The sequence below is a fragment of the Pantherophis guttatus genome, chromosome 3 (genome assembly GCF_059756535.1).
Source record: "Pantherophis guttatus breed Tessera chromosome 3, ASM5975653v1, whole genome shotgun sequence".
Taxonomy (NCBI): domain Eukaryota; kingdom Metazoa; phylum Chordata; class Lepidosauria; order Squamata; family Colubridae; genus Pantherophis; species Pantherophis guttatus.
Genome location: NC_142065.1, coordinates 210,363,332 through 210,388,336, shown reverse-complemented (window position 1 = coordinate 210,388,336; position 25,005 = coordinate 210,363,332). Strand labels below are relative to the sequence as shown.

At 43.0% G+C, this 25,005-nt stretch overlaps 1 protein-coding gene across 2 annotated transcripts in view; it reads left to right on the top strand.

Moving 5' to 3' along the window:
- The window catches only part of GPR20 (G protein-coupled receptor 20), a 47,747-nt gene that overhangs the window by 17,728 nt on the left and 5,014 nt on the right, over positions 1–25,005 (top strand). Inside the window, exons 1-2 of one of the 2 annotated variants that reach the window (XM_034420107.3) lie at positions 13,006–13,229; positions 17,255–17,435. The gene's annotated coding sequence lies outside the window, so the exon portion shown is untranslated. Of the gene's footprint in view, positions 1–13,005; positions 13,230–17,254; positions 17,436–25,005 lie in introns of those variants that run through there. The other variant, XM_034420108.3, reaches the window with a different exon arrangement.

Below are 25,005 nucleotides of genomic sequence, written 5' to 3'. Positions count from 1 at the left end.
ATATCTGATTTTGCATGTATTGACTGCAGCGAGAATAGTATTTGCACAAAAATGGAAAAGTGAAGAGATCCCAACAGATGAAGTCGTGATTAGAAAAATATTAGAATGCACTGAAATGGACAAGCTAATACTTATGATTAAGGAAAAGAAAGAAACTGAATGTTTTTTGACTTGGGATTTATTTTATCAATGGCTAGCTGACGAAAACAGGAGCTAGAAACAAGGAAATATACGGAAGGATCAGTGATATAAAGAAGATATGTTAATTTGATATGTAAACAAATATTATGGTTATTATTACTATCAATATTAATATAATTTATATTAATGCAATAAATATTGTTGTAAACGCTTTGATTATTTCCTAAAATGATTTGCACCCAGACAACACACTGTTCAAATGAAATTGGAATTTTGTACGTTATAAAATAAAATAAAAACTTATTACAACAACAAAAATAATAATAATAATCTTCCACCCATTATTTCTTTTTTAAAAATAATTTTTATTCAACATTTACATCTTTAACATCCTTGTTACATTTTTACAGCTTTCCGATACCAGCATCTTTGATAATATCTATAACCAACTATATATAAATACATTTTATATATTACTTACTAATTTCTATATTCACTACAATTTATACCTATCTATTACGCAATAACTATTTTGTTCCTCTATCATATCTTCTCTTATGTTTATACACTTATACATTAATTTTGGATTGTTTCTCCAACCAGTTATACCATCTATTCCATGTCTCGTAATAAATCGTTTCCTCTCGGCCTTTTAATTCCATTGTTAATTTATCTGCTTCTGCACATTCTAGCACCTTTTTTATGATCATCGTATTTGATGGAGCAAATCTTTGTTTCCAATTTTGTGCAAATGAAATTCTGAAATAAATTTCTTTCCTAATCTTCTCTTTTATAATTCCCAATAAAAATAGTTCAGGTTTCATAGCAATTTCTTCCCCTGTCATTTCCTCTAACCATTTTTGGATTTTTAACCAATATGCCTTTGCTTGGGGGCATGTCCACCACATGTGGAAATATGTCCCACGTTGATGATTGCACCCATTACTTCTTGTCCTTCCCTCAGGTGCATTTGAGAATAGGTTGATCCCTTTTTCTCTGTGACAGCCCCTTAGATATTGAAAGACTGCTATCATATCAACCTTTGTCCTTCTCGTCATTAGACTAAACATACCTAGTTCCCTCAAACATTCATCCTATGATTTAATCTAAAGACTCCTTATCATCTTTGTTGCTCTTCTCTGCACTCTTTCTAGGATCTCAACATATTTTTTTTGTTTCATGGCAACCAGGATTAGACACGCATCTGGTCATAAAAGTAAAAAAAAAAACAACACCTACCAAACATCCCTGGACTGCCTGATAGATTATGGTCCATGGTCTTCAATAAAGAGGCCTTCATCCCAAATATTTGGTCTGATAATATTCCTCATCATCATCCATAATTCCATAGCTTCACAATAAGATTGTGTCTTCTAACCTTGAGCTCCATCAAATGACTCCAGTCTCCTCTGGAGCCATAAAATTATAATGGTGTAGAAACTTTATAAAACAGGTTGCCTGTCCTGATCCTTAGAATAGAATAACAGAGTTGGAAGGGACCTTGGAGGTCTTCTAGTCCAACCCCCTGCCCAGGCAGGAAACCCTACACCACTTCAGACAAATGGTTATCCAACATCTTCTTAAAAATTTCCAATGTTGGAGCATTCACAACTTCTGGAGGCAAGTTGTTCCACTTATTAATTGTTCTAACTATCAGGAAATTTCTCCTTAGTTCTAAGTTGCTTCTCTCCTTGATTAGTTTCCACCCATTGCTTCTTGTTCTACCCTCAGGGGCTTTGAAGAATAGTTTGACTCCCTCTTCTTTGTAGCAACCCCTGAGATATTGGAACGCTGCTACCATGTCTCCCCTAGTCCTTCTCTTCATTAAACTAGACATACCCAGTTCCTTCCTTATTTAGAATAGAATAGAATAGAATTCTTTATTGGCCAAGTGGGATTGGACACGCAAGGAATTTTTCTTGGTGCATACGCTCTCAGTGTACATAAAAGAAAAGATATGTTCGTCAAGAATCATATGGTACAACACTTAATGATAGTTATAGGGAAACAGTCAATATAAATCTTAAGGATACCAGCAACAAGGTTACAATCATACAGTCATACATGGGAGGAGATGGGTGATAGGAACGATGAGAAGATTAATAGTAATGCAGACTTAGTGAATAGTTTGACAGTGTTGTGGGAATGAGTTGTTTAGTAGAGTGATGGTGTTTGGGAAAAAACTGTCCTTGTGTCTAGTTGTTCTGGTGTGCAGTCCTCTAGAGCGTTGTTTTGAGGATAGGAGTTGAAACAGTTTATGTCCAGGATGCGAGAGGTCTGTAGATATTTTCACAGCCCTCTTTTTGATTTGTGGAAGAGATCAAAAATTACATCCATTAGCATTATTTCACTGGTCAACAGTCCAATCTTCCTCAAAGGTGTCTCTATATTTTTACAACAAGTTTATAAAGTAGATTAAATTAAGTGGGAGCAACTGAACAAATGAACTTTATGAGTAAGTGCTCCAGGAAATTAATCCCAATTCATCCTTTAACGATTAACCTCATCCCCCCACCCACCCACCCGGAATCAAAAATAAAAAGAAAGATTTACATGCGACCAAGAGTTTACAGAAAGCTTCCTTTGAAAGTTTCCTCTTTTTTAAAGGGAATCATACCATACTGCAAAGAGTTAATTTCACCCAGGATCTGAATTCTAAGATTTACTCTTACACATTTTTGTAAAATGTGAATTGTGAAATCTTATGAAATTGCAGCTCACTTCATTCTGTATGCCATTCATAAAAATATGGGTTAAGCTGCAAGAAAAATAACACAAGGTTGAAAATCCATCGGAATCCAAGAGCAACATAAAGCGGATTTTTATGTGTGTGTGTGTATACATCTATATAAACCTGCTTTTCACCATTTTGCTGTTACTTAAAACCTTTAAACCATTTTGTCCTATTTTATTCTGAGACCTATTTTCTTGTGTGGCTTCCTTCCTTCCTTCCTTCCTTCCTTCCTTCCTTCCTTCCTTCCTTCCTTTCTTCCTTCCTTCCTTCCTTCCTCCCTCCCTCCCTCTCTCCCTCCTTCCTTCCTATTTCCTTCCTTTCTTTCTCCCTCCCTCCTTCCATCTCATCCCTCCCTCCCTCTCTCCTTCCCTTCCTCTGTATCTCATTTCTTCCTTCCTTCCTCCCTTCCTCTCTCCTTCCCTCTCTATCTTCTTCCTCTTTTCCCTCCCCACTTCCTCTCTATCTCCTTCCTTCCTCCTTTCCTTCCTTCCTCCCTACTCCCCTTCCTCTCTATCTCCTTTCTTCCCCTCTCCCTCCCTCCCTCCCTCCCTTCCTCCCTACTTCCCTTTCTCTTTACCTCCTTCCTTCCTTTTCTTCCTCCCTCCCTTCCTATTTCCCTCCCTCTCTATCTCTTTCTTTCCTTCTTTTCTCCCTCCCTCCCTACTTCCCTTCCTCTCTATCTCCTCCCTCCCTCCCTCTCTTCCTCCCTTCCTCTCTATCTCCTTCTTTCCTCCCTCCCTCCCTTCCTTTCAAGTCAGTGTTGACTTCTAGAGAATGGCCCACAGTTATGGCAAGATTTCAGAAGTGGTTTGCCATTGCCTGCTTCCTAAGGCTGAGAGACAGGGACTGGCCCAAAGTCACCCACCCGATCTAGAACTCGTGGTCTCCCAGATTCTAGCCTGATGCCTTAACCACTATACCCAGCCAGGTCTCCGTTGCTTAATTTACCCTACGGTGTCATGAGTCAGCCAAGCTAGTTCAAGGCATTCCAGTTCCCAAGAAGAATGGCATTTCTTAACACGGAAGAGAGAGAGAGAGAGAGAGAGAGAGAGAGAGAGAGAGAGAGAGGGAGGGAGGGAGGGAGGGAGGGAGGGAGGGAGGGAGAGAGAGAGAGAGAGAGAGAGAGAGAGAGAGACCCCAGCTAAATTTATAACGTCTTTGCACTCATGACCTCTAAGTTCCATGGACAGGCATCTCTTCTGTTGAGAAGCTCCAAGCAACCCTGGCCCTCGGTCACAAAAAAATGTGATTTCTCAAAGGTCTGGCAGAGACCTTCCTTCCAATGGCGGTTCCTTTGTGACCCCGCTGTCCTCCTTGGCCTTCTCTTCTCATTCTGGAAGCCGCCGACCGATACGGTTGTCTCTTCTTGCTCTACAATCCATCACTCAGCCTGGGAAACCTGTCTTCCCTTGGCAGCGGCTCAACAGCCATCTGGAAACGTTGCGGCTGTTGACCAAGGATGGCCATCCTGCAGAGCAGAAATTGCAGAGGTCAGTGGGATTGGGGTTCGTGTGAAGGTTGTCTGAATGCCTTGATTTTATCAGCTCAGGGATCTTCCTAACACTTGGAGGAGGGGGTTTCACCCATCTTTCCAGCAGCCTTAGAAACCTAGGTCAAAAACAAAGCCTTCCTTTCAGTGGTGAAATCCAAGTTTTTTTTACTACTGGTTCTGTGGGTGTGGCTTGGTGAGCGTGGCAGGGGAAGGATACTGCAAAATCTCCATTCCCTCCCCACTCCTGGGGAAAGGATATTGCCAAATCTCCATTCCCACCCCACTCCTGGGGGAAGATACTGCAAAATCTCCATTCCCACCCCGCTCCTGGGGGAAGATACTGCAAAATCTCCATTCCCTCCCCACTCCTGGGGGAAGATACTGCCAAATCTCCATTCCCTCCCCACTCCAGGGGAAGGATATTGCCAAATCTCCATTCCCTCCCCACTCCTGGGGGAAGGATGTTGCAAAATCTCCATTCCCACCCCACTCCTGGGGAAAGGATATTGCAAAATCACCATTCCCTCCCCACTTCTGGGGGAAGATACTGCAAACTCTCCATTCCCTCCCCACTCTTGGGGGAAGGATATTGCAAAATCTCCATTCCCTCCCCACTCCTGGGGAAAGGATATTGCAAAATCTCCATTCCCACCCCACTCCAGGGGGAAGATACTGCAAACTCTCCATTCCCTCCCCACTCTTGGGGGAAGGATATTGCAAAATCACCATTCCCTCCCCACTCCTGGGGGAAGAATATTGCAAAATCTCCATTCCCACCCCACTCCTGGGGGAAGATACTGCAAAATCTCCATTCCCTCCCCACTCCTGGGGGAAGATACTGCAAACTCTCCATTCCCTCCCCACTCCTGGGGGAAGATACTGCAAAATCTCCATTCCCACCCCACTCCTGGGGAAACGATATTGCCAAATCTCCATTCCCTCCCCACTCCTGGGGGAAGGATATTGCCAAATCTCCATTCCCACCCCACTCTGGGGCCAGCCAGAGGTGGTATTTGCCGGTTCTCCGAATTACTCAAAATTTCCGCTACCGGTTCTCCAGAACCTGTCAGAACCTGCTGGATTTCACCCCTGCTTCCTTCTCTTGTCCAGTACCCTTTGATGAGCCATCTGTAGATATCAGAGGGAGGATTGAGACATCCACAGGTGTCCCAGAACCAAAGGTGCTTTTTTCAGGAGGCAACTGGACTTTCTTGTTGTTGTTTTTTCTTTGAAAATGTTTCACTTCTCATCCAAGAAGCTTCTTCAGCTCTGACTGGATGGTGGGGAATGGAAGGATTTATACTCCTTGCAGACAGCTGGTCATTTGCATCCTTTTTCAAGGTCATTGAGGCCACTTGGGGGTTTATCTGTATCCTCGGGGTCACCTGAGTGGTGTTCCTGGTTCCCATAGTCTGCAATTTTTTCCCCTTCTGGAAATCCATTCCTGCTCCCAAACCATTCCAAGGGTTTTCATCCCAAATTGTATAGCTAAAAGTCTGTAGAGATTCTCAGTCATTCAGGTCATGGTTGACCCAAAAATGCTTTTTTTCAGGAGGCAACTGGACTTTCTGTTTTTTTCTTTTCTTTTGAAGACGTTTCGCTTCTCATCCAAGAAGCTTTCTCCCCTAGTGGGGAAGGTGTCCTAGAAGTTAAGATGGTGGCCACCTCCCCTATGATTGAAGCTCTGTCTCTTTGTGGTTGAGCGAATGAAAATCCATTCCTGTGTACAATGCTTGTACAATGGGGCAGACCTTCAATCCTGGGGTGGCAACCCTCATTTGGACTTTATGGAATCTCACCTGCAAGAGAACTTCTCTGATGTCTAGGTCTATATTAGTTCTAGCCACAGTTTGAATTGGTTACCTAAATCATTGGGTTTTTTTTTTTAATTTATTTTGTCAAGCATGTATTAGTATAAACATAATTATGAATCAGGGGTGAGTTCTAAAATTTTTTACTACCGGTTCTGTGGGTGTGGCTTATTTTGTGGGCGTGGCTTGGGGGCAATATGACTGGGTGGGCATGGCCAACTTTTTTTTTTTTAAGCATTATTTCTACAACCTTAAGAGGTTGCAGAAAAAAATGCTTTTAGAAGCCTCTGACGATCAGGCAAGTCAGCTGGGATCGCCAGAGGCTTTTAAAGGGATTTTTTTTTCCCTACAACCTCTTCAGCTGAAGAGGTAGCAGAAAAAATGTTTTCAGAAGCCTCTGAAGATCCCAGCTGAGCTGAGCAATCATCAGAGGATTTTTTTTAACTTTTAAAAACATTTTTTCAGCCGAAGAGGTTGTAAAAAAAATGTTTTTAAAAGTAAAAAAAAAAAGCCTCTGATGAGGTGAGTGGGGTAAGCGAGCGGGCGACCGGGCAGGAGTCCAGTTCAGGGGCGTGGCCAGCCAACGTTATTACCGGTTCTCTGAACTACTAATTTTTTTTTACTACCGGTTCTTGCAAACCGGTGCAAACCGGGAGTAACCCACCACTGTTATGAATACATGAAATTGATACGTATAAAAGGGGACATTAGGACGGTAGGCACACTGGTGTGCTTAATGCACGCCCCTTAAAGACCTCTTAGGAATGGGGTAAGGTCAACAGTAGACATCTAAGGCAGGGGTCGGCAACCTTAAGCACTCACAGAGCCATTTGGACCCGTTTCCCACAGAAAAGAAAACACCGGGAGCCACAAAACCCTTTTGACATCTAAAAATGAAGATAACACTGCATATATCGTCTTATACCTTTATGCTATGTTTAAAAAAAACTATAATGTGCTGCATTTATGAAATCAATGAACTGCTACAGAGAAAACAATTTTTTATTTCAGCATGCCACAAAAACATTTTGAACCCCGAAAAAAAAAAAAGATGGGTCAAAAAGTTCAATAAATCGTGTGCCGGCAGGTGTCACACATTGGCGGTTGTGACGCATATTTTGAATGACAGGGAGCCGCAGCAGAGGGATGAAAGAGCCACATGCAGCTCCAGAGTCGCAGGTTGCAGACCCCTGGTCTACGGTTAAAGTTTTGGGGGTTTGGGGAAGAAACCACAGAGTCAGGTAGTGCATTCCAGGCATTGACCACTCTGTTGCTGAAGTCGTATTTTCTGCAATCGAGTTTGGAGTGGTTTACCTTGAGTTTGTATCTATTATTTGCTCGTGTATTGTTGTGGTTGAAGCTGAAGTAGTCATTGACAGGAAGGACGTTGTGGCAGATAATTTTATGTACTATGCTTAGGTCAGACTAAAGTCGGCATAGTTCTAAGTTGTCTAAGCCCAAAATTTCAAGTCTTGTGGCATACGGGATTCTGTTGCGAGTAGAGGAGTGGAGGACTCTTCTCGTGAAGTATCTCTGGACTTGAATCTCTGGCAGGGGTGAAATGCTCCCGGATTGGACCGGATCACCTGGTCTAGTAGCAATCTTGGCCGGTGGTTCGGCGATCTGGTAGCAATGGCGGAGTAAGGCTCCACCCACCCGCCCAGATGTCATTACTTCCTGGTTTTAACACATGATGCGCGAGGATGACAAGGGCGCTTCTGAACTGGTAAGGAAGGTAAGTAGATTTCACCCCGATCTCTGGTCTAGTATTGTGCCAATACTAAATTCTGCATGGATTACAGCTTATTCTGCCCATTTAGGTCACTGTTTCTCCATCTTGGTGACTTTAAGACGTGTGGACCTCAGGTCTCAGAATTCCTTAAGGCAAAGCTGTTGTTTTCAAAGTTGACCACTTTAAAATGCGTGGACTTCAACCCTCCAGATTCCCCAGCCAGGACGGCTGGCTAGATAATTCTGGGAGTTGAAGTCCATCCATCATAAAGTGGTCCCGTTTGAAAAAACACTGCTCTAAGGGATCATGGAAGCCTTAGATCTGTTGACAAAGTCTCGCTCAGAGCATTTACAGCTGAGAATGTCTTTCTTCTGAAAGTCCAGAAATGCCTCCATCGTCTGTATGCCAATAAACAAAAGCTGTCCTACTTCTGAGAAAGCCAAAGCATGGGATGGAATTGGATCAAGATTGCTTTCCAGCTGAGAGATCAAAGCTGTTAATTGTCTTGGGAATGGTGCCCTTGAAGTTCTTCAGAAGAGATGTCCATGGTGACTCCATGGCCCAACCCACAGCAGGGTATCTGCAGGGGATAGTCCAAAAAAGTTAAGATGTCCACTCCACCTATATATTTTAAGAAAGCTATGCAGCTATGATCTACAGCTGGGTCCTTTCTTAAATCTTGGGTGAACAGTCAGACTTTTGTTGGGTGTGTGGAAGTAGCAATGCTTCAAGAGGGAATGTTGAGTTGAACTCCTCCTAGAAACCCATAAGCTCTTCTTCCTCTTAATTGGTGTCACCCTCTTGTAAGTAATCTCAAGTAGTTAAGGGCAGATATTGTGGAGTGTACTTAACCAGGACAGATCTATTTATCAAATATCTCCTCTTCTGGAACCACCTCTGTCTGCCTGTGTTTGGTCCCTGCTGCTGAGGCCAGTGCATTTCTCCATGCGTGAGAATTCTCTCACTCGCTAATATCCAGAAACCAGGGGTGAAATGCTACCGGTTTGCACGAACCGGTAGCGATAAAAACTACCAGTTTGGGCGAACCGGTAGTTTTAAAAAAAAAGCTATCGGTTCGGACGAACCTGCAGTTTAAAAAGCTACCAGTTTCTCCGAACCGGTATTTCCAACAATCAGCTGTTTAGCTGTGGGGTTTAGCTTTGCTAGAAAGCAGGAAATCCTGCTTTAGCAAAGCTAAATTGCGCACCACAGCTGATACCCCCCCTCGCTTCTACTTAATTTCCCAAGCCTCCTTTTGGCGCATACTGCACATGTGTGTGCTCATGCAGCGCACGCATTTGCTGTGCACTGCACATGCGCACACAGCGTGCATTTGGCATGCAGTGTGCATGTGCACACAGCAAACTGGTGTCAAACCAGTTCGGGTTTCACCACTGCCAGAAACTCTTTTGAGATGAACTTCACATCTGGTGGCTCTAGTCCCAGGTACGTTCCTTAGCCACAATACAGAATGTCATTGTCTTTCTTCTTTTGCGATGCTTGTTCAACTTCCCAACCTGTCTCTATAGCCCTGTTGTACCTGGTGATCTCCCAACCAAGGACTAACCAGGTCTGGCCTTCCTAAACATTGTTTGAGCTCAGCCAAGACCAGGGCTCTTCAAGCTTGGCAAGTTTAAGACCTGTGGACTTCAACTCCCAGAGTTCCTCAGCCAGACATGCCGGGAGTTGAAGTCTACAAGTCTTAAAGTTGCCAAGTTTGGAGACCCTTGGCCAAGACTATCCCCTCCGGTGATTCATTAGGCATCCCTCCTGCCTCTAGCTGGAATAAACGCATTGTCAGCACTCCAGTGCTGACATAAGGAGAAGAAGAAGACGCTTGACTTTTCACCTACTTATTTTCCCTGCAGATAATATCCCCTAGGAGATGGGATGGGAGGGGGGACATTCCTGTGAGCTGAAGTAGTAGAGATGGGGAGAGTGACTTGGAAGGTGGCCAATGAGATGCTGAGAATTGGGGAATGGAAATGGAAGGGTTTGGGGTCAGAGGGTCAGTGTCGGCTACGATGGAGTCGGGGACAGATCGTTGTACTCAATAAATGAAAGATTTCGTCAAAGACTATTTGTTTGGAAATGCAATTTATTCGAGACGACATCGTAACCTGACACACGTCTTCAGGGATCCTTAGCGTTCATTTATGGCTGCAACTCAGTATTTAAATGAATATAAGACAAAAGTTGCATCCATATATCACATAAGTTTGGGGTTAATCGTGTTTTGTTGACCAGTTCCCACATAACATTAAATTATAGACAATGGTTGCCAGGCCACAGTGATTGAGTCACAGAGTTTACTCTTTGATCCATTGTTGGAAGAAATGTCCATCTGGGTTCAGTTCCAAGTGGGGAAGAAAGACACTGGAAACATGGAGACTACTTGAAAAGATGGTTTTTAATGGTGGACAGGACCACATGGTTTGAGATTCTGGGGGGGAAGGGAGGGGAGAAATGCTGAGAGTGTCCTGGTTTTATGCCCTCTCTGGGCTTTTGAATTTGAGCTTGTATTCTGATTGGTTGTCAGACTCCCATGGGGCCATGCAGGGGCAACTCTGAAGGCTGTCCTGAGTCCCAAGATTGGTTGACTCTTGCTGGGTGATGATGTAATGAAAGGACTTTGGGATTCCTATTATGGCTCTGCCTGAAGGAGGTAGATCTTTTGTTATGTAAAATAGACTGGCCCAGGCCTTAATGGTCCATCGACAAAGATGGGAGGGCTGAGTTTTTAGGGGAAATATTCTGCCCTTTTAATATTTTCTAAAATATCTCATTTTCCTAGGAGATGGGTGGGTGCTAACTTCCTACACCATGTTACTAAGAACTGTCCAGTGATGGAAACCATCGCACGTTCTCAAGGAATAGAATAGAATAGAATAGAATAGAATAGAATAGAATAGAATAGAATAGAATAGAATAGAATAGAATAGAATAGAATAGAATAGAATAACAGAGTTGGAAGGGAACTTTGAGGTCTTCTAGTCCAACCCCCTGCTTAGGCAGGAAACCCTACACCACTTCAGACAAATGGTTATCCAACATCTTCTTAAAAATTTCCAGTGTTGGAGCATTCACGACTTCTGCAGGCAAGTTGTTCCACTTATTAATTGTTCTAACTGCCAGGAAACTTCTCCTTAGTTCTAAATTGCTTCTCTCCTTGATTAGTTTCCACCCATTGCTTCTTGTCCTGCCCTCAGGGGCTTTGGAGAATAGCTTGACTCCCTTTTCTTTGGGGCAGCCCCTAAGATATTGGAACACTGCTATCCTGTCTCCCCTAGTCCTTCTCTTCATTAAACTAGACATACCCAGTTCCTGCAACCTTTCTTCATATGTTTTAGCCTCCTGTCCCCTAATCATCTCTGTTGCTCTTCTCTGCACTCTTTCTAGGGTCTCCACATCTTTTTTACATCGTGGCGACCAAAACTGAATGCAATATTCCAAGTGTGGCCTTACCAAGGCATTATAAAGTGTCATTAACACTTTAAGGAGAGGAAACATTTCCTCAGTCTCCTCTTTCCAATCCTTATAACTAAGCGGAACATTGACAAATGCATACAGAGAGAGAGGGGGGGGAGAGAGAGAGAGAGAGAGAGAGAGAGAGAGATACACAATGCTTTTGCACACTTGGGTTCTTGCGCTGAAGACTGCCGTGAATCCTAAATCCAGTTTCAAACAGAGGATTTTTTGACTCAAGCTGGTCCCCTCGAATTTAGAACCAATTCTGATTGTTTATTGGGTTATTAAGCAGAAGGTTGCAATCTGGAGCTGGCCAGAAGTTCCTGGTATCTCTGTGATATTTAGCCATGGTTATCATAACCATGACACAGAAAAGTGCGTATAGTCAAGGCGATGGTTTTCCCAGTTGCAATGGATGGCTGTGAAAGTTGGACCATAAGAAAGGCTGAGCATCAAAGAATTGAGAAGCCTTTGAACTCTGGTGCTGGAGAAGACTCCTGCGAGTCCCTTGGACTGCAAGGCAATCCAACCGATCAGTCCTAGAGGAGATCAACCTTGATTGCTCTTTAGAAGGTCAGATCCTGAAGATGAAGCTCAAATTCTTTGGCCACCTAATGAGGAGGAAGGACTCACTGGAGAAGAGCCTAATGCTGGGAACGATGGAGGGCAAAAGAAGAAGGGGACGGCAGAGAATGAGGTGGTTAGATGGAGTCACTGAATCAGTTGGCGTGAGCTTAAATGGACTCCAGAGGATGGTAGAGGACAGGAAGGCCTGGAGGAACATGGGGTTGCAATGGGTCGGACACGACTTTGCAACTAACAACAACAAAAGTTTAATGAAAAGAAGGACTAAGGGTGACATGATAGCAGTCTTCCAATATTTGAGAAGCTGCCACAGAGAGGAGAGGGTCAAGCTATTTTCCAGAGCACCTGAAGGCCAGACAAGGAATAATGGATGGAAACTGAACGAGGAGAGATTCAACTTAGAAATAATGAGAAATTTCCTGACAGTGAGAACAATCAACCCATGGAACAGAAGTTGCCTTCAGAAGTTGTGGGAGCTTCATCACTGGAGGCTTTCAAGAAGAGACTGGACTGCCATCTGTCAGAAATGGTGCAGGGTCTCCTGCTTGGGTGGGGGGGTTGGTTTGGATGAGCTACAAGGTCCCTTCCAACTCTGTTAATCTGTTAAAGTTGCCAAGTTTGGAGATCCTTGCTATGGAACAAGAGTCTAGAAGTGTCACAGAATATTCTCCTAACACATCCATGAAAATACTCTTCCCTTGGCATACAGGATGAACCGCAAGAAACCATTTTTGCTTTTGCTTTTTTTTAAGAATTCGCTGGTCTTTTTGCACATTTTATGTTGTGCTTCTAAATTCATATTTATTTGTTCTTTTTTTTTTTCTTTCTTATCTCTGAGAGCTTTGGTTAGATCTGCTTAAAAGCAAAGGGGTGCCCATTTGCAGATAAGACCATAATTGAAAGCACGTTGGAGGGCTTAAATATTCAGCAGCTTTTCTGTCACTTCATAAATTTCCCAGCCAAAGCGGGGCACTCGGCCAACGGTTTGCAGAGACATTTAGAAAAGTGAAGAAAGACGAGGAGTTTGAGTCTGATTTATTTTGCATTATTTGGTTCCCAGTGACTCTGCCCTACCCAGCACCTAACTTTGCTCCCAGGGCTAGATTTAGAAGAGAAAAAGAAACAGAGCAGAGTTCCCTGTCCCACGCCTGTCTCTCTGCTCTGGCTCCCTTTCAGAGAGCCCGGATCCTCCGAAGGTTCAGATCTAAGGGGGATTTTTTTTCCTCCTTCAGTTCAGCTTTTCTTCATTTCAGGACACTCTGAATGGTAAGTCACCGTCTTTCTTTTCTTCTGCGGACCGACGTCTAGCTTCAAAAAGGAGGGAAGGGAAGGAGGGAAGAGATGGAGGGAGGAAGCAAGCAAGCATAGGGAAAGGGAGGAAAGGGAAGAAAGAAAGAGAAAGAAAGAGAGATAGAGAAAAGAAAGAGAGTGGGAAGGCAGGAAGGGGAAGGAAGGAAGGAAGGAAGGAAGGAAGGAAGGAAGGAAGGAAGGGAGGGAGGGAGGGAGGGAGGGAGGAAGGAAGGAAGGAAGGAAGGAAGGAAGGAAGGAAAAGAAGAGGGAGAGAGGGAGGAAGGAAGGAAGGAAAAGAAAAGGGAGGGAGGGAGGGAGGAAAGGAAGAGGGAGGGAGGGAGGGAGGAAACAAAAAAGGAGGGAGGGAGGAAGAAAGGGAGGGAGGAAAAGAAAAGGAGGGAGGGAGGGAGGATGAAGGAAGCAAGCATAGGGTAAGGGAGGAAAGGAAAGAGAGAGAAAGAAAGAGAGAAAAGAGAGAGGATGGGAAGGCAGGAAGGGAGGGGAAGGAAGGAAGGAAGGAAGGAAGGAAGGAAGGAAGGAAGGAAGGAAGGAAAAGAAGAGGGAGGGAGAAAGGAAGGAAAAGAAAATGGAGGGAGGGAAGAAGGAAGGAAGGAAGGAAAAGAAGAGGGAGGGAGGGAGGAAGGAAGGAAACGAAAAAGAAGGGAGGGAGGAAGGGAGAGAGGAAAAGAAAAGGAGGGAGGGAGGGAGGATGAAGGAAAAGAAGAGGGAGGGAGAAAGGAAGGAAGGAAGCAAGCAAGCATAGGGTAAGGGAGGAAAGGAAAGAGAGAGAGAGAAAGAGAGAAAAGAGAGAGGATGGTAAGGCAGGAGGGGAAGGAAGGAAGGAAGGAAGGAAGGAAGGAAGGAAGGAAGGAAGGAAGGAAGGAAGGAAGGAAGGAAGGCATCTAATTGCATCCACAAGCGCTATAAAATGTTGTAGCCCAAAAAGATGAAACACACTGGCTTTTCAGCTAAATCATGAAAGATGTCAAGGATGTACAGTGGGTAGAAGACGGGGCAAAACTGGGACATAAAGGACTTATTTGCTTCTGCTCCGTCGGCTCCTGCCTGCTTCTCCAACGTGGGGCCCTCCAGCGAGTCCGAGCCTGCGGCTCCCAGAAGCCTCAGGGGCTGAAAAAGCCTGGACTGAGCCCCCCGATAGAAGTTAGGCAGCTTCCTCTGTGAATGTCAGAAACTTGAATCGCAAACCCCAGATGTGGTATTAAAAATAGTTTTATTGCTCTGAGCTTTAAAAAGAAATGTGAGTTTGGGTGAGTCAGGAGCAAATCTCCCAGCTAAGTTTGAGAGAGAGGCTAATAAAAAAAAATATTTTCTTTCTTTTGACCTTAATTTTTGTTTGGGGTGTGTGTTTGTGTGAATTGTTTATCCTTTTGTCTGCTGGAGGAAGGACGGTTTTGTTATCCCAACATGGCACTGACTTCACAACATCTGTATCCTATGGGCTTATTTTATCTATATTTATGGCCTTGAAAAGTTGCTGCTTGATGTTTCTCCAGAACTCCTTATTTGATATTCTGCAACCCCAAACCGTTGAGGAATAATGGCATGGACAGTCAACATTCTGATTTATTGTGACTTGGCAAGGTTGTAGTCCTCATGAATCCCGTAGATGGGTTTGTGCCCAATGTCTATTGAAATTGGAAGCATTTGTAATAATAACGGCTGCTTTCCAATCCAGGCCTTATAGAAACGATATCAATCACGCTGAATTGGCCTACTTTATGTAACTTACCAGATTCTTTGATTTAATATGTTAAATCGTTTTAAATTCTGCTCCAAGGGAAAGACCGTCTCACGTCCTCAATTATAATTTTTACTGAAGTTTGCTGTGCTCAAAAGATATGAGAAATCCTAAAGTGGATAACGTACCTGGTTACTTTCCAGATGCTTTATATTAAAATCCCCTATACTTCTTTTGACCCTCAGCAATACTGGGTAAGACACAAAACTTTTACGAGGTTCTATCTTGAAATATATTACTGTGTTTTCCCCCTGGATAAAGGTGTGTACAAGAGCAGGAATCATGGAAAAAGCAGCTGGATTTTTGACTTCTTCCCCTTGCAAAATTAGCATCGTGAATTTAGCAGGGTGAATTTAATCAGAATAGATATGGAAGGGACCTTGGAGGTCTACCCTGCTCAAGCAGGAAACTCTATACAGTTTCAGGCAAATGGTTGTCCAATCTCTTCTTAAAAGCCTCTAATGATGGAGTACACACAACTTCTGGTGGCAGGCTGTTCCACTGGTTAATTGTCTTCTCTGTTAGAAAGTTTCTCCTTAATTCCAGGTTGCTTCTCTCCTTGATTCGTTTCCATCCATTGCTTCTTGTTTTGCCTTCTGGTGCTTTGGTAAATAAGTTGACCCCCTCCTCTTCGTGGCAGCCCCTCAAATACTGGAATACTGCTATCATTTCACCCCTAGCCCTTCTTTTCTCTAGACTAGCCAAATCCAAATCCTGCAACCGTTCTTCATATGTTTTAGTCTCCAGGCCTTTAATCATCTTAGAATAGAATAGAATTCTTTGCTGGCCAAGTGTGATTGGACACGCGTGAAATTTGTCTTAGGTGCATATGCTCTCAGTGTACATAAGGAGAATAAAATACATTCATCAAGAATAAAAAGATAGGACACTTAGTGATAGTCAAGGTTACTAATAAGCTATCAAATCATAGTAGGAAACAAGTAAAAACAATATAAATTGAAAGATACACGCAACATGGTTATAGTAATAAGTGGAAGGAGATGGGTGGTGGGAACGATGAGAAGACTAATAGTAGTGCAGACTTAGTAAATAGTTTGGCAGTGTTGAAGGAATTATTTGTTTAGCAGAGTGATGGCGTTTGGGGGAAAAACTGTCCTTGTGTCTAGTTGTTCTGGTGTGCAGTGCCCTATAGCCTCGTTTTGAGGGTAGGAGTTGAAACAGTTTATGAATTTTCCACTATGTTTCTTGCATACCAGGTTCCAGCATTCTAATTAAGAAAAAAACCCTGTTGCAGGTAATCATCAACTTATAAAAGTTTGTTTAGTAACCGTTTGAAGTTACAACGGCACTGAAAAAAAGGGGCTGATGACTGTTTTTCACACTTTATTTTTATTTTTATTTTTTATTTTAATTTGATTTTTATGCCACCGTTCTCCGGAGACTCAGGGCAGCTTACAATGCGCTAAGCAATAGCCTTCATACTTTTGTATATTTATACAAAGTCAGCTTATTGCCTCCACAAACTGGGTCCTCATTTCACCTACCTTAGAAAGGATGGAAGGCTGAGTCAACCTTGAGCCTGGTGAGATTCGAACCTGCAGAAATTGCAAGCAGCTGTGTTAATAACAGGGTGCATTAAACCACTGTACTACCAAGGTTCCTTATGACTGTTGCAGCATCCCGGTGGTCACATGATCCGAATTCAGATACTTGGTAAATGACTCATATTTATGACAGTCGTAATGTCCTGGGGTCACGTGCAGCAGTGGGTTCCACCTATTCTTACCACCGGTTCGCCCCATGCATGCCCGCTCACTTTGCGTGCATGCACGCCTTCCGTGCATGCACCCGACCTTCTGCGTATGTGCTTTGCTCGCGGGCGCGCCTTCCGCGGCTTGGAAATGTGGCTAAATAGGAAGGTGTTACGTCAGGGCGGGCGAGCCCACCCGCCGTCGCTGCTACCGGTTCGCACAAACCGGTACAAACCGGCTGAATACCACCTCCCTTTTGCAACCTTCTGATAAGCAAAGTCAATGGGGGAAGCCAGATTCACTTAACAACCGGGTTGCTAACCGATCAGCTGCAGTGATTCACTGAACAACTGTGCAGGAAAGGTCATACAATAGGGTAAAATCCACCGAACGACTGTCTCGCTTAGCAACCAAAGTTTTGGGCTCAGTTGCAGTTGTAGGTTGTGGGCTACGTCTATTACCCCTGCTCCTTCCATGCATTTCAAACCAGTTTTTCAAGTTTTTCACTCTGACCTCTCTTTGCTTTTCAGGACGGCAACAAGTTTCCTTTGCAAGAAATCCTCGATCATTCTGGTGCCTTGGGGTTTTTTTTCTTTTTCTGCACCGCTTCCAGCTCTCCGAAACCTTGTTTGAAATTTGCACCCGTGTGTTTGGGATCGTAAATCTTTCCTGGTGTCGTTTCACCCTTATTAGGCACTTCAACAGTTTTATGTAAGTATTGCAGCTGTCCCAGAGCTTAGCTTTGACAAGAGGATGTTTACAATCCGCGTGTCAACAAAGCGCCTTTGGACCGAATGTCTTTTATTTCACGAAAGGTGTCAAGATGCATTTTTGTGGTCTTTTTTTTGTTGTTGTTTTTCTCCAGCTGGGACTCGGGAACTCCTTACAAGATGTAAACAACCAAAAACTGTTTACATCTTGTACGCTTAGTTTAATGTTGTTGTGCAGAAGAGGGAGCGTGGAAAATGTTTGTAGGAGTTAAAAGTACACATCTCTGGGAAGCACCGAGGGCTAGAGTAGGCAGTTTTTCCTTTAATTGTAATCTTTAGCTGCTCTGGCTCCCTCTAGTGTCCAATTCAAATCCCCATCTTATCATATTTTCTGTTTAAAAAGCCCAAACAACATCTTTTTCCCATGGGAAGGATTCCCCCAATCAATTTCAAAATTGTATTTCAAATCCATCTGGATCTCTAATCTGTTTATAACTTTCCAAAATCAGCATTCTAATCACCTTTTTTCTTGTGCGTGCGTGTGTGTGTATGTGATTGTGCATGTATATGTATATATACATATGTCTTCTTAAGTACATATACTTAATATACACATACATACATACATACATGCCAGAGGTGGGTTTCAGCAGGTTCGGACCAGTTCTGGAGAACCGATAGCAGAAATTTTGAGTAGTTCGGAGAACCGGTAGTAAAAATTCTGGTTGGCCCCGCCCCCATCTATTCTCTGCCTCCCAAGTCCAAGCTGATTGGGAGGAAATGGGGATTTTGCAGTAACCTTCCCCTGGAGTGGGGAGGGAATGGAGATTCTACAATATCCTTCCCCTGGAGTGGGGTGGGAATGGAGATTTTACAGTATCCTTCCCTTGCCATGCCCACCAAGCCACACCCAGCGAACCGGTAGTAAAAAATTTTGAAACCCACCACTGATACATACATACATACACAAAACGTTTGCAACCAAATCGCCAAACTCAGAGCTCAAACCAACAATATATATACATTCATATATATACACATATACACATGTACACATATACACATACACAAACACATACATACACACACACACACACATATATCTACCGGTACATACATGTATACATGATAGGCTAACATCATCCCCCACTGATAAGCAGGCTAGGAGGGAGGAAACAGTAGGAATTAAGCCTCCATCATCCAGCATGACGATAGCAAAAACAACACAGCTAATTACAAGTGGGAGTCGGCTGGAAGGGCCTATTACATGCGCAATGGCCAAATTGATTAATGGCATATAAAGGCAGAGATCTCTGTAATGGTAGTTTAATACTCTGACGATGTCAGCAGATGGCTGACGAAAGTTTAGTAGAATAAAAAAAAAATTTTTTTTTTCATTATTTTAAAATTTTAAGTTCCGGAGCTCGCAGAATGTCTGCTTCTTTCTTTACTAATATACCTGAAACTCGTATTTCTAGAATAGTTTGTAATACATACATATATGTATTACAAACCTTAAGAGCCTTGGTGGCGCAGCAGACTAAAGTGCTGTTAAGTAGCACTTAGCTGCCAGCTGCCTGCAATTACTGCAAGTTCAAATCTCACCAGGCTCAAGGTTGACTCAGCCTTCCATCCTTCCGAGGTAGGTAAAATGAGGACCTGGATTGTGGGAGCAATAAGCTGACTTTGTATAAAAAGAACACCGCTTGGGGGGGGGGGCGAAAGCCCTAGTAAGCAGGTATATACAAAAATATGAAGGCTGTTGCTTAACACATTGTAAGCCGCCCTGAGTCTCCGGAGAAGGGCGGCATATAAATAGAACCAATAAATAAATAAATAAATAATAAATAAATAAATAAATAAATAAATAAATAAATAAATAATAAATAAATAAATAAATAAATAAATAAATAAATAAATATACACACACATACATATGCTTACAGAAAAACACATACACATACTTAACCACACACAGACACACACACATATCCTTAAACTTCTCTTTAACTTAAACCTTACACAGAATTCACCCATTGTATGTTATCGATTTTGTCAGTTGGTAGTTTCTTAATAATTGAAAAGCCGTTAAAAAGCTAGTTCCAAGAACGATTTAAGAAGAGCCTTGGTACTACAGTGGTTTAAAGCACCCTGTTATTAACACAGCTGCCTGCAATTTACTGCTGGTTCGAATCTCTCCAAGGCTCAAGGTTGACTCAGCCTTCCATCCTTTCTAAGGTAGGTTAAATGAGGACCCAGTTGTGGGGGCAATAAGCTGACTTTGTATAAATATACAAAAGTATGAAGGCTATTGCTTAACGCACTGTAAGCCGCCCTGAGTCTCCGGAGAAGGGCGGCATATAAATCAAATTAAAAAAAAAAAAAAGGATTGGCTGAGTTTTGTGATTGTGAACTTAGATGGAAGCCCTTTGATTTGTGATGCTCCACTCACAAGCTGACCATAGAAAATATTCTGCAGTTGTTTACTCATGAGGAGCAGCTGTCTGGAGCACGTCTGAGCAATCTCATGCTCTCTCTTTTATCCAGAGAGATTTGGCTGACCAAAAATGCCATTTGGCCTTCAATCTCACTGCAAGGCTATCTTTGCTGTCGTGGAGACATCCAGCTGGCCTGATTCTCGCCAGTAAATTGAGTTGGATTTACTGTCTATGCAAGACCAGATGAAATCTACAGGATAATCTTCCCCATCCATGCTGGCTCTGGATTAGAGTCTAGCACCGATTGCAGAATCTCTGGTTTATTGTTCTAGGATCACTAGATGTAATGGCCTATGAGAATCACTTTGGGAGAGAGGCGGAGTCTCCTTTTCCTGTCTCCCAAGGTTATTTGCACAGACCCTTGTACTGAATATCAGGTGTCAGAACAGAGTAGGTGGGAAAGGTTTCTGCATTTATCACTGTTGATATCACCTGGAAGTACGTGGTTATCCTCATGGGAAATGTCATTCAATCCAACGGTCCTAGATTGTAGAGCCGTGGTGTCCCAGTGGTTAAAATCAGAGGTGGAATTCAACCGGTTCAGACCAGTTTGGGCGAACCAGTAGCTCCAACAATCAGCTGCCCCCGCCTACCTGCCCCCACCCTATCCTGTCCTTTATTTCCTGCTTTCTAGCTCATCTCAATTACGCGGCATTGCTGATTTCCCCTCCCCCCCGCTGTTCTACTTACCGTTGCTGACTTGGAAGGTAAGCAGCTGAGCTTCTTAATGCTCCATTTTCAGCACGAAGCGCGCGCTCACCGAACCGGTTATTTCTGGCGGTGTACAGCCAGAAATAAAACCATGACAATATAAAAATTAAAAGCAATTTAAAACAATTAAATAAATTGGCCGAGAACTCTAATAAAACAACCCATTAAAATAGTAAAATATTATTATTATTTAGGCCAGCCCTGCTTGTTGGAATAATAATGTTTTTAGGGCGCGACAAAAGGTACGCAGGTCGGGAATCCGACGAATCTCCGGGGGCAGCTCATTCCAGATAACAAAGTTATCTTTGTTGCGGGAACCATCTGCCTTTTTCTTCACACCTGTTAAGATGTCCTTGAAAAGTTTCCAGATTTTCACAAGCTTCAGTGGAACAGTAAAAGTTTCGTTTCGCCAAACTAATCCGTTCCTAATCAACACCTCCTCCCCTTTACTCTAAGGATAAGTTGAAAGGAAAAGGCACATAGCTGCCAATGTTTCACTCTTGACACCCATAGAATCTGATAAGAGTTAGATAAGATTGAATAGTTCACATCATCATCATGATGTTGGACACCGATCTTGAGTTCCCTCTGCCAAGGCTGAACTTTTAATTTAAATAAGCATTCATTATCACTACTTTGAGGGCTGTGAAGGATTTACAAGCACAGTACAAGACGACTTGAACTGTTTAACTCTCTGAGTCTAACCCTAATAAAATGTATTTATAAGTTTTGTAGTGTGCGCTCAGATAAATACCGGCGCACCGAGCCAAATTAGCTTCATCATCTCAGAAGCTTTTCTTCTGAAAAGCTCTTTGGGTTGTTATATTGTGAGGGAGCGTGGACAAAGCAGGGGAAACTACTCTACGAAGGCAGATCTCCTGCTAATAATGAGGAGCACCATTTGACAATATGAGAGGTTCGACCATTTGGTGATAGCAATAGCGCTTAGACTTATATGCCACTTTACAGTGCTTTTACAGCCCCCTCTAAGCGGTTTACAGAGTCAACCTATTGCCCCCAACAATCTGGGTCCTCATTTTACCCACCTGGGAAGGACGGAAGGCTGAGTCAACCTTGAGCTGGTGAGATTCGAACTGCCAAATTGCAGGCAGCCGGCAGTCAGCAGAAGTAGCCTGCAGTACTGCACTCTAACCACTGCGCCACGTGGCTCAGTGATAGAAACCAGAAGCAGACATGAGTTAATCCAAGATTAACTTTCTTCCAAGAAATTTGGAGTAAATCTCTAGGAATCGTAAGCAACTTAAACAAGGCTGATTTTTGCACCCATCTTAATTAGGCTTCTGTTTGTATGGGCATTTTGAGTCCAAGTCTCATTTTTGGATCACAAGCTCAGGGATACAGAGAGTCCTTGACTTACAACAGTTTGTTTAGTGACCGTTCAAAGTTAAAACAGCTCTGGAAAAAGTGACTTATGACTGTTTTTCACACTTACGACCATTGCAGTGTCCCCACAGTCACATGATACAAAATTCAGAGGCCTGACAGATTTTTGATGGTTGCAGTGATTCACTTAACAACCGTGGCAAGAAAGGTTGTAAAATGGAGCAAAATTCACTTGACGTCGGTCTTGCTTGGCAACAGACATTTTGGGCTCAATTGCGGTCGTAAATTGAGGACTACCTGTATTCGGACTGAAGAATCACCAAAAAAACCCCATCAATCAATTATAATAGAGCTGGAAGGGACCTTGGAGGTCTTCTAGTCCAGCCACCTTCTCAAACAGGAGACCCTCTACCATCTCAGACAAGTGGCTGTCCAGTCTCTTCTTAAAAACCTCCAGTGATGAAGCACCCACAACTTCTGGTGGCAAGCTGTTCCACTGGTTAATTGTCCTCACTGTTAGCAAATTTCTCCTTAACTCCAGGTTGCTTCTCATCTTGATTAGTTTCCATCCATTGTTTCTTGTCCTGCCCTCTGGTGCTTTGGAGAATAATTTGACCCCCTCTCCTTAGTGGCCGCCACTCATCTAGGTCATCTATTCCAACCCCCTGCTCAAACAGGCGATCCTATACTATTTCAGAGAGATGGTTGTCCAGTCTTTTCTTAAAAACCTCCGGTGATACAACTTCTGAAGGCAAGCTGTGATGATGATTACCAAATAATTAAATGATGTTCATAATTTTCCGCAGGACCTCCCAATCTCCAAATTCTGCAGAAGTTTTGTTTTCATTTCGCCAGTGGCCCACTTTAAATAAGTAAATGTTTGCAGAATTCAGCGTCCCCTTTTAGCCTTGCTTAGAAATGCCATCCCAAAGTGCTTTTTGTATGTTGCTACTAGAAACGTTCACAGCTCTTCCAACGAACTGAAAAAGCTTCAAGCCAACGGGGAAGTTGTGAGACTGTGCAGCACACATCAAGGGAGACCGAAGGCTTAACATTGAAGTTTACAGAAAACCCACTCAGCCAGATCAATATTTATTTATTTATTTATTTATTTATTTATTTATTTATTTATTTATTGGTTCGATTTATATGCCGCCCTTCTCCGGAGACTCAGGGCGGCTTATAATGCGTTAAGCAATAGCCTTCATCCTTTTGTATATACCTGCTTAGTAGGGCTTTTGGCCCCCCCAAGCGGTGTTCTTTTTTATACAGAGTCAGCTTATTGCCCCCACAAACCGGGTCCTCATTTTATCTACCTCAAAAGGATGGAAGGCTGAGTCAACCTTGAGCCTGGCGAGATTTGAACTTGCAGTAATTGCAGGCAGCTGGCAGCACTTTAACAGCACTTTAGTCTGCTGCGCCACCAAGGCTCTTTTGATTCCCACCATCCACTGGAGCACAAAATGGGAGTCATCAGAATCCTATACCACCAAGCTGAATCCTATATCACCAAGCCTATCAGCAAAGATGGGAAAGAAAAAGAATGAAAACACATCAAGGAAGCCCTCAGAACATATGGCTATCCCAAGTGGGCCTTCATCAAATCTCAAAAAAGACCCTACAGGAACTCTTCTGTAACAGACAATGACGAGAACAATAAACGAAGCGACGCTGTCATTCCGTATGTTGCAGACATATCGGAAAAGCTCAGGAGGATCTTCGGCCAACATAACATACGTGCACCCTTCAAACCCCAAAATACACTAAGGCAGAAGCTTGTCCACCCCAAGGATAAAACACCCAGACAGAAACTGAACAACGTGGTATATGCAGTACAATGCAGTGAGCCATGTGAAGATCTGTGTATTGGGGAAACAAAACAGCCACTTCACAAACACATGGCAAAACATAGGAGAACAAACCCATCAGTACTAGAGTTAAAAGGGAGGGGAGGGGAGGAGAGAAGGGAAGGGATGAAATGAAGAGAAGAGAAGAGAAGAGAAGAAAGAGAAGAGAAGAGAAGAGAAGAGAAGAGAAGAGAAGAGAAGAGAAGAGAAGAGGCTTCGAGGTCTTTTAGTCCAGACAAATGGTTATCCAATCTCTTCTTAAAAACTTCAAGTGTTGGGGCATTCACAACTTCTGGAGGCAAGTTGTTCCACAGATTAATTGTTCTGACTGTCAGAAAACGTTGTTGAGAACACAACTGAAGTGAGGAATAGGTTTCTAGAACCATACTCTTCACCATCTTCCTTACTTCTCTCTAAATACCTCCACACAGATATCCCCCTTCAATCTTGATGCTGCCAGATCTTTCCGTTCCTCCCGGCCACAGCAGACCGCAGCTTCACGCGTTGCCCAAAAGCAAAATACCATATTTGGCCAATCTCTGCCCCAGCTAAGCAAGAACTGGCCAAGAGGTTCCTGCAAGGAGAGAAAATGTTTAACCCTTCGTGTATAAATAATGTGACAAATTACCCGAGGAACATTTAAACACCGAGTTGTTGGAAAATTAAAGCAGGACAGACCAAAAGATTAGATCCAGCTATTAAGAGCAGGGCAGGACTAATCAATATCTAATAAATGATTCGTTTAGAGCCATGAGAGATGTAGAAAGCTGAGACTTGCAGAGTTAAATGTTTGTTGGAATAATATTTATTTTATTTATTTATTTTATTTTATTTCGAATTTATATACCGCACCTTCTCCCGAGGGACTCAGGGCGGCGTACAGCCAGATAAAAACATACAATACAAACTTTAAAAACAATTAAAAGGATATATATATATAATTTGATTTATATGCTGCCCTTCTCCGGAGACTCAGGGCAGCTTACAATGCGCTAAGCAATAGCCTTCATTCTTTTGTATATTTATACAAAGTCAGCTTATTGCCCCCACAACTGGGTCCTCAATTTACTTACCTTAGAAAGGATGGAAGGCTGAGTCAACCTTGAGCCTTGGCGAGATTCGAACCTGCAGTAATTTCAGGCAGCTGGTCTTAATAACAGGGTACTTTAGA